We start from the raw sequence: 11,448 nt of genomic DNA, 5'->3' as shown, positions 1-11,448 counted from the left end.
AACATTTTGATGCATAGTTACAATTGAGAAGGATGTGATCTTTATCTTCTTTCGCCTCTTCGCACAAAGGACATCTGCTAGGGCCTTCAAAGCCCATCTTTCTAAATCTATTTGTTGTTAAAATCTTATTCTGGAGAGCTAACCATGAAAACAACCCTACCTTCGGAAGACACATCTTGTCCCAAGACAAGGCTGCAAGGATAGAGGTGGAAGAGGAAAGTTGTTGAATCAAGAGGAAATTATAACCATCTTTTGAGGTATATTCCCCCCGATTTCGAACCATCCCAGACAAGAGTGTCTGACCCTAAATTGAAAGAGACCATCCTCTTTTTAAGGATGTCTCAAAGCACCATCTTCTCTCCAGCAGGTATGTTTACCTGATCAAGGGATTTTCAAGACCAACCCTTGGCTAAGTCACCCTCAGAGGGAAAGATATAGTCCTTGACATACCTTCCCCAAACTGATTCAAGCATTAATATTGATGAATCCAAATTAGCCTATTATTGAAGGACTAGAAAACCTCCCCAAGAGTCCAACCAGAAAAGGGCTTTATCACCCTTACCCATATTCCAAGTTAATTTGTACAAGATGATTTTCGTACAATCCAGCAAGAAGTTCCAAATTCGTGAGCCTCTCGAAGGTGAGGGATCTTTGAAAAGCCTCGTGTGGTCCCTACCTCAAAGATATTTATGATAGAGGATTTGGGCCCATTTTAGATGAGGAGACCTAGACATTCTCCATACTAATTTGGCCCCTCACGCCCTACCATGAACCTTAATGTCCTTGATCCTAATACCCCTTGCTGACTTAGGCCTACAAATCTTGTCCCAGGCCATTAGGGAGATCCTTTTCTTCTCTTCCGCTCCTTGTCAAAAGAATTATCTTAGATGTCTGATCACTTCCTTTTTGGACTAGGGAAGGTTAAAACATGAAAGCAGATAGATAGGCATAGTAGCCAGAATTGATTTAACCAGAGTAGCTCTGCTCACAGAGGATAGCCACTTACCTTTCCAAGTTGCTATCCTATTTTTGATGTTTTCTACTACTCCATCCCACAAATTAAATGACCTAGAGCCCTTATCTAAGGGAAAGCCAAGATACTTATAGGGGAGACTTCCTAGATTGAAATTCAAAATACCACAAATGCTATTTTGTAAGCTTGCCTGAGTGTTAAAAAACAAGACTTCTGATTTAGTTGGATATATTTGGTGACCTAAGGCCTTTGAGTAGGATTCCAAGGTTTGCTTAAAAGCTTGGGCCTCACCTAGATCACTAAGCCCATATAACATAGTGTCATCCAAAAATTTCTGATGCATTATATGGTCAAGGTTACTGGTAATTCTAATCCCTGTCACCTAACCATCCTCCCTAGCTCTAGAAATCGATCTTCCCAAGGATTCAGCCATAATGATGAAGAGAAAATGGGATAGGGGATCTCCCTACCTCAAGCCCCTAGAGGAGCTAAAAAAACCTTCAGGGGTGCCATTGATCAGTACTGAGAATTTAGGCATGGAGATACATTTAAAAATCAAATTGATCTAGGTAGCGGGGAAACCAAAAGCTTCTAAGCATCTACATAGAAATCTCCAATTCACCTTGTCATATGCTTTCCTGATATCAAGCTTTAAGAGCATACTAGTGTTACCTTTTTTGGACAGAGTGGATAGCCTCCTGAGCTATAATGACCCCATTGTAAATAGATCTTCCAAGGACAAAACCTATTTGTTCCTCACTAATCAACAGGGGAAGGAGTTTTTGAAGCCGATTAGCTAGAGTTTTAGAAAAAAGTTTATAAATAGTATTGCACAAGGCTATGGGTTGGAACTCATCATAATGCTCGGGTTTATCCTTTTTTGGGATAAGGGCCAAAAAGGTATTATTGATTTGTTTGAGGATGTTACCTGAGTTCCTCATTCCTTCTAGAGTTGTCATAACTTCCTCACTTAGAAAGGGCCAACATTTTTTATAGAAGCTAGTCGAAAATCCATCTGGCCTAGGGGATTTGTCTGGGCTTGTCTGCATCAGAGCTACTTCTACTTCTGCTAAAGAAAATTTAGCAGTTATAGAATCAAAATGATCCTTATTCAAAAGCTTTGGGATGCTCTTGATAAACTTGTCCTGGACAAAGCTATGAGGGCTCCAATCAGAATTTAGGATAAGATAAAAGAAATCTATAGCCTCATTCACAATGGTTTTAGGGTTGGCCACTTCTGAGCCATCATTTAACTTTATTTTGGAGATATGGTTTCTAACTCTTCTCATCCTAACACTATTGTGGAATAATTTGGTATTCTTATCACCATCCTCCAACCAAGTCTCTCTATATTTTTGTTTCTAGAAGACTTCTTCTTTGGCAAGAATAGATTCATGATCCGCAAGGAGTTTCTTTTCTCAAAGAAACAGAGTCTCATCTATCCCATGTCTCTTTACTTTCTCATTAACTTTTTCCATCTCAGCTTCCACTTGGGCTTTATTGTCAAAGATATTACCAAAGTGCTCCTTATTCCAGTGTATGAGATTCTCCTTAATAATCTTAAGTTTGTTAACAACCTTAAAGATACCGAACTCAGAGACCATAGCCCCATTCTACCATTCTTTTAGAAGCTCCAGGATGTGGTCATCCTTCAACCACATATTCTCAAATTTAAAAGGGCATCTCTTAGGGCCTACTTCACCCTGAATATCAAGTAAAATGGGGAAGTGATCCGATCTTGAGAAAGGTAGAATTGAGGCTTCCAGGGTATTGGGAAACCTAATGAGACTTCGTAATACAAAGAATCTATCCAGCTTTTCTGCAATGTTGCTAAATCCTAACCTTCAGTTATTCCAAGTAAAGGCATCCTTAACCATTTTAATCTCTACCATGCCACACCGATGGATCCAATCTACAAAGTCTAGAGAAGCACAAGCATTTATACCTAAGCCTCCTTATTTCTCATCTTGATGCAGAATTGCATTAAAGTCCCCACCTAAAATGCATAACTGACTTAGGGTACTCGTGAAATTCTCAATTTCCTCCCATACTCTTTTTTAATCCTCATTAAGGATTGGCCCATACACATTAATAATGACAAAATCTAGATTGTTTTTTAGACTAGTAACCCTCCCACTCATCCATTTGTGGTAAGATACCAAAGGAGAAAAGAGGATACTTCGAGGGTCCCAGATTATAGATATTCCTCCAAAGGCCCCATTGGTTGGGGCCCCTGTAATCTATCTGAAGCCTAATCGCTTTCCAAAGGAAGCTAAGTCTACATCTCCCAATTTCATCTCTTGTAGAAAAACTAGTTCTGCATTGTAAGAGGATAGACAATGTTTGACTAGCCTATATTTGTTAGGGGTATTTAAACCCCTAAAATTCCATGAGACTACTTTCATGATGCCTTGGGAAAGACCTTCCCCTTCCCTGCATAAAATATGTCTGTGAGTTTAACCTGACCTTCTACAGAGCCATCATTAGCTCATAGCTCTAATAGGGATTTCCTACCTCTCTTTTTGTAGAACTTGGTGCAATTTGGGGTGGATTTATCAGTTGCCCAAAGTTTGATGCCCAAGGTTTCATTTTCCTTGTTATCCAAATCTAGAAAAATTTCCTCCATGTCTGAGAGCACAGGGGGAGGGGAGAAGGCCAAAATTTCTTTTCTAAGCATTTTTTTTCTGAAGATCAAGCTCTTCCTCATCTATTATTTCATCCAATAGTTTATCCATGATTTCCTTTGTAACTAAGTTACAAAGATAGCTAATAATGCAGTTAACCTCTTCCTCTTTATGGGCTAGATCCTCCTCTTGATCTACCCTTTCCTCATTAATAGAGCCTACCTTCCAATGGGGAGAGCAATTGGAGTCTCTTTGGTCCTCCAATCTGGTGGCCTGATCAGAGGAAAGAGGAAGAGAATCCATCTCCCCACCCATCCCATCAATAGCAGCCAGAGAGGGTTCATCCTTCATGACAAGGGGTGTCTCTACATTAGTAATCTTGCCTAGTTTTTCCAACAAGGTTTCCTCAGGGGGGCAGAGAGAGGAGGGAATCAACCGATCATCCCTACTCTTATCTAAGATTAATTCCCCCTCTTCTATCTCCTCAATTTTCCTAGTCAGCAAAGGGACTTCCCTAATCACAAACCCTCCTTTCTCCAAATTGAAACTAATATATACCCCAAGAATCCTGTTGGATCTTAATTGAGAAGGGGATTGTTCTAGGATCAATATAGGAGCCAAGTCTAGATCTAGAATTCCTTTGTAGAATTTAGGATAGATAAGGAAATTTGACACCCCTGATTTAATTTCAATACATTTTAAATTTTTAACACTAATATCTATATTAATTATCATTACATAGTTCACATATTTCCTATACTTATTTCTAATCTCTACAAATTTACCAATGCGATTACCTATTTTCCTAATAATCTCGATATCCATTAATTCTACTAGTAGGTTAGGGATCAAAACTGGTCTATCTATCTTTAAAGATTTCAATTTTTTTTTGTTAAAATCCAGAATCCAATCTAAAAATCTAAAATCAAATCCTTTGAAAACCCTCAGATAGGATATCTATACTTACTATCCAATTGAAGGAAGACATAAACCAGTCTTCAATAACCTCTGATGAAATTCCAAGTCCCTTCCATCTCGCGAAAACCCCGAAGGCCTTGCAAGATTGTTGGATTGTCTTAACCAGATTCTCATTAATCTCTACAATGTTAACCAAGTCTAAATTAGGGTCCATGTTTGAATCTGGTTCTTCCATTAAGGGTTTAGGAGGCATCACAGCTATCTTGCCCTTGCCTTCAGAAGCCTTAGGTCTGGATTGAGTTCCAAATGCCCTTCTGTAATTGTTAACTATACTTCTTCTAGCATTTTTAGAGTGTAGGCTAACCCGAGGATATGGTTTTATGAAACCTTCCTCCAGATTCAGTAATTGATTAAACCTATTGGAGATAGTCGACTTAGAATTACCTTGGCAGCATTCTTTGCCAATCACAACCCTGGGAGGGTTTTTCATGGCTTCCTTGCAAGACCTCCTAGGTTTTACCACTTGCCATTCCAACTGCTCCTGGGGCAGGGGAGCCCTAATCCCTGAGTTGCAAATCCTAAGGGCATATTTAGTCCGCTCGAAAAATTATTTTTGATGGATCAAGTCCGGCGATTTCCTCAGAGGAATTCGAGATGAAAAAATCGCTCAATGTGTTTGTGTGTGGGGGAAAAAGCGAGACTAGGTCAACATACCCTAATCCTACTCTTTGACACACATTACAGAATACAAAAGAGCCTAGAGATATCGCACAATTGGCTACTTCTTTTGGTGAAAGAGAGAGCCATGGGATATCTATTAGGATTCCTATTCCCTTGTTGAAATTGTAAGATCAAGTAATGCAAGTTCAAACCTTAATCTCAAAATGCAAGTATGAACTAATAACAAGATTGCAGAATTGAGATTAAACAATGAACAGCTGTAAGTACAAGGATAAAATAAGAATGCAGATATGTACCCGGAGTCAAAATCGGACTAAAAATGTTTGGGACGGGGGCGCGGGCGCCACTGTCCTGAAAACTGCACCGGAAACCACTGTTCTGCACTCTGAAACACTGTCTGGAAACTGTCTGCAAACTGTCTGTCCGGAGGACCAGGGCGCCCAGCGCCTCTATCCCTGGGACCAGGGCACCCAGCGCCCCTATCCTGGCAGGACCAGGGCACCCAGTGCCCCTGTCCCGGTCTCCTGCTCTGCAATTTCACACAGAGTGCTGTTCCAACTTTCTCTCTCCGGATCTGTATCCCACGACGTCGTCCGAATCCCGAAACCTGCAATAATATCTGAAAAAGGGGGAGGGGCGGCTATATAGGGTTTTGCCTTAGTCAAACCCCCGCTTCGGTGATTTCCACCTCCACGAATAGCCAAGTTGTTTTGTAAAATGTATTGTGTGTGCAGACCTAGTGTGTGTGCAAGGTCCAAAAATGCAAGAAAGCAAACTAGAGCAACCTAGAAAGTAAACCCTAATTGCTTGTAAATGATAATGCAAATGCTCTAAATCAAGATGCAATGTGATCTAAAGCATGAATAAATGATGTATCAAAGCTTATGCAAAGACATGAAAACAATACGAAATCATACCCAACCCTCAAGCGAGGAGTACAAGCCAATCTTCAGTCGGTAATCTCCTATTGTTCTTCAATGTCTTCCAAGCCCTAAGTGGATGAATGAATTTGATAGATGCTTGATAGAATGATGTTGAATGTTGTTGAAGTCCTCAAAGATCTGCTCTTTCGCTGCATATGAAGTTCCTGGAAACAAAAATCCCATCCCTTCAAATGAGGAAAGAGAGCTTTTATGTATGAAACCCTAGGTTGTAAATTCGTATTTTGGCCGACCTAGAGATTGAATATCCTGCCAATTTATTGGGGTTAAGCTTTATTTTATGATTGGATCGCGCTCCTAAAATTTCGGGAAAAATGTCCGGGACCATGTTGCACTCCGGGCGCCACGGTCCCAACAACTTTTCACCAAATTTTCAGGGCCGTCGGATATGATGATTTTAGAGAGAATCCCAAAGTTACAAGTGATTTCGAGATGTTTTGACCCCGAAACCAAGCCCCCAAGTTTGAAATAGGACTTAATTAGGGTTTTTGATTAAGTGGTGTATTGGAGGAATAAAATGCGAAGGGTGCGCTTTAGTGAAAGGGCCCAACTTTATGATGATGAAATAGGACCTTAGACCTAATTAATTTGATTAATTAAGTGCTTAAGGAGAAATGCAATGCAGAATGTAAAATGCACTAAGGCGAGTGCTAAACTAGGTGTGAAATTGTACCACCCTAGCGAGTGCGTACAATTTACGATGCTACATTTAGCCCCCACTTTAGCGGTCATATGAGTACTACGTGCATATGCAAGCTAAAGTACAGAAAAGTAAACATTATTTTGAAAAAGGATATATCCATAAGATGTCGGACGAAGCCCCCAGCGGTATCTGCAGTACACAGTTAGGAACCGCACCCTACAAAACAAACGTTAGATCACAAAATCACCTAATGCTTACTAGGGAAAGTGATGAAATCTGTGAGTAGCTATATGCCCCCCCCTGTTTCGACTTGCTTATTAGGGAGGTGAAATAGGGTAGCATGTTTACTTGCGACAAATTATGTAAGAGAGTGTTGATGAGGGGTGTTCATGAAATAGGCTTCATCAGAGCACTTTTTGGAACATCCCGAGAGTAGGAGAAGGAAAATACGATTCCAACGCAACAAATGGCTTGAAAATCGCATCTCCCAAACTCAAGTTATGATAAAATGAATGACAGAGGAGAATTAGGGTTTCAAAAAGTAAGAATAAGCAAACGAGAGTATATACCTCGAAAGTGACACTTGTATTTGTCACTTTGTTGATTTCAGAATACTATTCAGTGCAGCAGAGCCCACATAGCCATCATCATGCCTTCATGACGACCGGAGCGTCCTACGAGGATTGAGAGCCTGAGCCAGGCCGTGATCGACGACGAGCCACTGGACGAGGTGAGTTGACTGAACATTTGACTTTTGATTTTTCGCATGTTTGACTTTTTTGTGATCGTATGCGGGCCTCGAAGGCTGACCGGGGCCCACCCAGGGCGCCATGGTCCCTGAGGGGTGCCCTGGTCCCCCCAGGGCGCCATGGTCCCTGACAGGGGTGCCATGGTCCCTAACAGGGCGCCATGGTCCCCTCAGGGCGCCATGGTCCGCTCAGGGTGCCATGGTCCCTGACAGGGCGCCATGGTCCCCATCAGGGCACCATGGTCCCCAATCAGGGCCTGGCGAGAGGTTACAAGGCTAGCATACAATGTACAACAGTTTGCATTTGCGATTTCGATGATCGAGTACTGATTATCGTCATGTTTTCATTTGCAGGGTCTCCCGTACATGAGAGAGCACACAGCGGGACATATTCTTCGCAGTTTGCGAGATCAGATTCCACGGCTGACTCAGTCAGAGAGAGACACTCTATCTATTGTAGGATTGTGGTATGTGATTCTGATGCCGGCCATTCGATTTCATCCTGCGATGCTGATGGCCTTGATGGAGCGATGGGATCCTGACACATGTACTTTTCACCTTCCAGTAGGAGAGCTAACGGTCACACTCGAGGATGTGTACCATATACTTCGTCTTCCTATCAGAGGAGCGATAGTTACATACGTGACCGATCGGTCAGCGGAGGATCATCAGAGAGAGCAGGTGTATTGCATAGGGAGAGTCATGCCGAGTGAGATGAGAGGTCGCATCATGGTCAGCTGGCTCTTACATCCTACAGGGGAGGTACCCCTTCTGAGACGCCTTATGATAGCCATCATAGCACTAGCCGTCTGCCCTAATGGGCGAGGGACACACATGCATGGGGGTCTCACATGGTGTATCAGAGCGATGGAGAGACACAGGAGAGTGTATGCTTGGGGTCGGAGTATGCTTGCGCATCTCTATCACGACCTTGAGGAGTATGTATTCGAACAGGGTTGCAGTTTGATGACATGCACACTTCTGCAGGTGTGGATTTTAGAGCACTTCACATGCACCAGGCCCGTCGGCTTCCCACTGAGTACAGTGAGCAAGCGACCTAGGGTGTTTGCTTATCCACTTACCAGCGAGTGGAGATTTGGCGATTTGTTGTATTGGAGAGTGATTTTTGATAGACTGACATCCGAGGTGATAGTGTGGAGACCTTACCTACTGATGCATAGATGGGATGGTATGGAGAGACAGTTAGCATGCCTACAGAGAAACCACCTACTGCGAGGATGATATGCACACATCATAGTCCCCTTCTACTTCGACCGAGTACGGAGGCAGTTCGGGCTAGAGCAGTGTGTTCCAGCCAATGTGCCCATCTATACTCGACACTCACTAGTCCTTCCCAGACCTGGAGCAGTAGTGAGACCGACGATAGATGATATTGAGACGACAGACTTAGAGGGATCTGATCAGGATGTAGTCACTGACTACTCTGCAGAGCCTGGAGCACAGCGTAGGTACATCTCATGGTTTATGAGATCATATCCAGGTCCTATCTTTCCACCAGATCATCCGACAGGCTATCCAGGCCCATGGAGACATGGAGATCGAGATGAGGACGAGGGATCCAGGTCAAAGGAGCCAGAGGAGGTTGAGGGTCATGAGGAGGCGGGAGATCCTGATCCACCTACAGGTGATCAGCCCAGTGACGAGGAGGAGGAGGATGAGGATGCAGATAGAGAGGAGGATGAGGAGGATGCAGGTGATGAGGCGGATGAGGACAAGGATGAGGATGACGAGGAGGATGAGGATAGAGATGATGAGGAGGAGTCGGATGCAGCTCCCCACCATTCAGGAGACGATACCATAGCTCTGGATCCACCTCTTATTCCCCAACAGGGGGAACAGGAGGCGATACAGAGACCTGTCACCAGTACCGTCCAGCCTACACCCATCGTGGATAGAGTATGCGAGTGAGGGGAGCCTAGTAGTGCCCAGGCACAGATGGTACCATATCATGATCCCTACTGGCGCGAGGGAGATCCAGGTATAGTAGGTTTATATTGATTGATTAATGTTTTGATGATATAGAATGGTACTAACAAAAATCTATTCTACTACCACAGCTAATGTGCAGGAATGGCGTTCCTTGATTCAGCAAGCAATGACAGACATTTCCATGATAGCACAGATCCCCAGTTCCTCACAGATTGCCTATAGGCCTCAGGGGAATGCGGGTCGGCATGAGGATTTGTTTTTCCCATTCTGAGTACAGGTAGATATATGGAGGGAGAGAGAGAGAGTCCTATCAGAGGACCTCCAGCAGGCGCCGCAGAGAGAGAGAGTCCTATCAGAGGACCTCCAGCAGGCGCGGCGAGATCTAGCAGCGGCTCAGATCGAGGCTACCACCTATCGTGCGATCCTTATGGATAGGGATTGTAGGAGTTCCTCTCAGAGTCACTCACGATCTGTATCGCGCTACACACCCATGGGTCCACCTTCACGGCCAGACCGGGAGGGAGAATCCAGTTGACACTCTCCAGCCACTAGCCCTAGGGATAGGAGATGATTTTATGATGTAAAAGAGAGGTCACATTTTGGATATACAGTGACCTGTTTTTGTATACGATCCACATATATATATGTATATATACATGCTTCTCTTTGTCTCAAATGTGTTATCTTTAATGCCTAAAACAATGTATATTTTGTTTTGATTAAATCTAATTCATTTGGTAAATGTACATGTATGTTCAGAATTTAATTTCCATGTGATTGATTTCTCAATGCTCCATGATTAAATTGATACATTTGTGACTTAATTAAAATGTTTAATCAAGTACTACATTGATGATAAGGAAGAAATATGCATTAAGCCTAAGAATCATATAACTAATGTGATTTAATTTTGAACTTAAACACAACATGATACAATCCTACTTAATACATAAAGACATTGTATAATATGCTAGCATAATGAGAAATGTAAACCTTTTACAATTTACATTAATGAATTCAAGACAAACTATAAAGTAAGGAGACACGCTTGTCAGGAACGAAGCAATATAGATTAAACAACATAACATTTAATTCTATTTTGCTTTAATTAAGAGATACTACCATATTATCCAATGTTGAAGAATTGAAAAAGAAGATAGATGAAGAATGAAGAATTAAGCATAATATCTACGCAAGTGCATAGCATTAATAGGTTCTTTAAGAGGCGTACCGTCTACATCCGCTATTTTGTAAGCACCTGATCCATAATCCTCAATAACGATATATGGTCCAAGCCAACTAGGACTAAATTTTCCCTTTTCTACAGGTAAGGCATTCACATTGCGCTGATTCTCATAAAGGACTAAGTCGCCTACTGAGAAGGAACATTGAATAACCTTGTCATTATAGCCTCATTGTAGAGTTTTGTGATACGCTTGAATATGCTCAAGAGCGTTTATGCACTGTTCATCAAGCATCTCAAGCTGTTGAAGTCGTTGTTCCCTATAAGAGTCATCATCTACTATACCTTTGAGAGAAACCCTAAGTGATGGAATTTCTAACTCTAAGGGCATAATAGCATCAGCACCATAAACAAGATTATAAGGAGTAGTTCCCGTAGCAATTTGTACACTCGTTCGGTAAGCCCAAAGAGCATAGATTAGCTGGTTACTCCAATCCTTACCATGCTTATTCATGGTTTTGCGAAGAATTTGTTCAATTATCTTATTGGATGATTCGGCTTGGCCATTTGATTGAGGGTAGTATGGTGTAGAAAATCGATGTTTGATATGATACTTCTCGAGGAATTTCTTCACATCCTTGTTCTTAAATGATGTCCCATTATCTGAGATTATAGTGGAACGTATCCTGAACCGAGAAATGATGTTTTCTAGAAGAAATTGGCAAATCACTTCAGCAGTAGTAGAGCGAAGAGGAATAGCTTCTACCCACTTCGTAAAGTAATCTGT

Source organism: Cryptomeria japonica, chromosome 5 (assembly GCF_030272615.1).
Source record: "Cryptomeria japonica chromosome 5, Sugi_1.0, whole genome shotgun sequence".
Classification (NCBI taxonomy): domain Eukaryota; kingdom Viridiplantae; phylum Streptophyta; class Pinopsida; order Cupressales; family Cupressaceae; genus Cryptomeria; species Cryptomeria japonica.
Note: the sequence above shows the minus strand (reverse complement) of the source record.